This window comes from Electrona antarctica (genome assembly GCF_951216825.1).
Source record: "Electrona antarctica genome assembly, chromosome: 10".
NCBI lineage: Eukaryota > Metazoa > Chordata > Actinopteri > Myctophiformes > Myctophidae > Electrona > Electrona antarctica.
The window spans coordinates 5537223-5540742 of NC_136791.1; positions in this window are offsets into that span (position 1 = coordinate 5537223).

Sequence of the window (3520 nt, forward strand, 5' to 3'; positions counted from 1 at the left end):
GAGAGGTCTGCTCTGGTCATTAAGGTCCACAGAATGAGAGGTCTGCTCTGGTCATTAAGGTCCACAGAATGAGAGGTCTGCTCTGGTCATTAAGGTCCACATAATGAGAGGTCTGCTCTGGTCATTAAGGTCCACAGAATGAGAGGTCTGCTCTGGTCATTAAGGTCCACAGAATGAGAGGTCTGCTCTGGTCATTAAGGTCCACAGAATGAGAGGTCTGCTCTGGTCATTAAGGTCCACAGAATGAGAGGTCTGCTCTGGTCATTAAGGTCCACAGAATGAGAGGTCTGCTCTGGTCATTAAGGTCCACAGAATGAGAGGTCTGCTCTGGTCATTAAGGTCCACAGAATGAGAGGCCTGCTCTGGTCATTAAGGTCCACAGAATGAGAGGCCTGCTCTGGTCATTAAGGTCCACATAATGAGAGGTCTGCTCTGGTCAATAAGGTCCACAGAATGAGAGGTCTGCTCTGGTCATTAAGGTCCACAGAATGAGAGGTCTGCTCTGGTCATTAAGGTCCACATAATGAGAGGTCTGCTCTGGTCATTAAGGTCCACAGAATGAGAGGCCTGCTCTGGTCATTAAGGTCCACAGAATGAGAGGTCTGCTCTGGTCATTAAGGTCCACAGAATGAGAGGCCTGCTCTGGTCATTAAGGTCCACATAATGAGAGGTCTGCTCTGGTCATTAAGGTCCACAGAATGAGAGGTCTGCTCTGGTCATTAAGGTCCACATAATGAGAGGTCTGCTCTGGTCATTAAGGTCCACAGAATGAGAGGTCTGCTCTGGTCATTAAGGTCCACAGAATGAGAGGCCTGCTCTGGTCATTAAGGTCCACAGAATGAGAGGCCTGCTCTGGTCATTAAGGTCCACAGAATGAGAGACCTGCTCTGCCTTAAACATCGCGAAAAGAAGTTATGGACATTTTTGTATACCCCACCATAGACAACCAATATAATCTAGGTTCTAGATTCTGAATCCACTCCAAGCATTAGTTTTGCACGAATAACACTCCTTGGCCTAAAAACGACCATAGCCGTCATCACAAATGTGATGAGGTCAGCACATTTGGGAACATTTTTGCAAGTGGCTATGGCCGAATTTAGTGTTTTTCGTGCAAAACTAATGCTTGGAATGGATTAAAAATCATGAAAGTTTGACAATTATTGTCAAACATCATGCTACTTAAAGCATGATGAAATTTGAGAAAGTTTGCCTTATATTGGTTGTCTATGGTGGGTATACAAAAATGTCCATAACTTTTTTTCCGCAATGTTTCTGGCAGAGCAGACCTCTCATTCTGTGGACCTTAATGACCAGAGCAGACCTCTCATTCTGTGGACCTTAATGACCAGAGCAGACCTCTCATTCTGTGGACCTTAATGACCAGAGCAGACCTCTCATTCTGTGGACCTTAATGACCAGAGCAGACCTCTCATTCTGTGGACCTTAATGACCAGAGCAGACCTCTCATTCTGTGGACCTTAATGACCAGAGCAGACCTCTCATTCTGTGGACCTTAATGACCAGAGCAGACCTCTCATTCTGTGGACCTTAATGACCAGAGCAGACCTCTCATTATGTGGACCTTAATGACCAGAGCAGACCTCTCATTCTGTGGACCTTAATGACCAGAGCAGACCTCTCATTCTGTGGACCTTAATGACCAGAGCAGACCTCTCATTCTGTGGACCTTAATGACCAGAGCAGACCTCTCATTCTGTGGACCTTAATGACCAGAGCAGACCTCTCATTCTGTGGACCTTAATGACCAGAGCAGACCTCTCATTCTGTGGACCTTAATGACCAGAGCAGACCTCTCATTCTGTGGACCTTAATGACCAGAGCAGACCTCTCATTATGTGGACCTTAATGACCAGAGCAGACCTCTCATTCTGTGGACCTTAATGACCAGAGCAGACCTCTCATTCTGTGGACCTTAATGACCAGAGCAGACCTCTCATTCTGTGGACCTTAATGACCAGAGCAGACCTCTCATTCTGTGGACCTTAATGACCAGAGCAGACCTCTCATTCTGTGGACCTTAATGACCAGAGCAGACCTCTCATTCTGTGGACCTTAATGACCAGAGCAGACCTCTCATTCTGTGGACCTTAATGACCAGAGCAGACCTCTCATTATGTGGACCTTAATGACCAGAGCAGACCTCTCATTATGTGGACCTTAATGACCAGAGCAGACCTCTCATTATGTGGACCTTAATGACCAAATTAATAGAAAAAACACAAATAAAAAGTACGGCATGACATCACAGGTCCTGTCCAATTTTGGACCGGTGGCTCCCTGGCTAAAGGGAGAGAGAGAGAGAGAGAGAGAGAGAGAGAGAGAGAGAGAGAGAGAGAGAGAGAGAGAGACCAAATACAGAATGAGTGACCACAGTCTGGCCATAGAGAAAAGACGACACAAGAAGTCCAGAACAGAGAGTGTGTGGTCGCTGTACCACTGTGAGGTGGAGACTGAGATGCATTTTCTATTTTTAATTAAATTAAATTAAAATGTGATCAATATAAGAATATTTCAAGACATCTGAGTTGTTGATCCCAAACTTCACAGAGTTAGATGACAATGACAACACATTCAATTAAACTTCACAGAGTTAGATGACAATGACAACACATTCAATTAAACTTCACAGAGTTAGATGACAATAACAACACATTCAATTAAACTTCACAGAGTTAGATGACAATGACAACACATTCAATTAAACTTCACAGAGTTAGATGACAATAATAACACATTCAATTAAACTTCACAGAGTTAGATGACAATAACAACACATTCAATTAAACTTCACAGAGTTAGATGACAATGACAACACATTCAATTAAACTTCACAGAGTTAGATGACAATGACAACACATTCAATTAAACTTCACAGAGTTAGATGACAATAACAACACATTCAATTAAACTTCACAGAGTTAGATGACAATAACAACACATTCAATTAAACTTCACAGAGTTAGATGACAATGACAACACATTCAATTAAACTTCACAGAGTTAGATGACAATGACAACACATTCAATTAAACTTCACAGAGTTAGATGACAATAACAACACATTCAATTCAACTTCACAGAGTTAGATGACAATGACAACACATTCAATTAAACTTAACAGAGTTAGATGACAATAACAACACATTCAATTAAACTTCACAGAGTTAGATGACAATAACAACACATTCAATTAAACTTCACAGAGTTAGATGACAATGACAACACATTCAATTAAACTTCACAGAGTTAGATGACAATGACAACACATTCAATTAGGAGAGGGACCTGCAGCACACCTGGCTGCACAGTATGGGACTGCATGTCACAAAATGAGGAACACGGAGCAAACATCACCCAATGTGACAGTGATCTTGACACCATCTTGACACGCACGCACGCACGCACGCACGCACGCACGCACGCACGCACGCACGCACGCACGCACGCACGCACGCATTGTTTTAGGCCTATACAAGTTATTATTGTCTGTTGTACT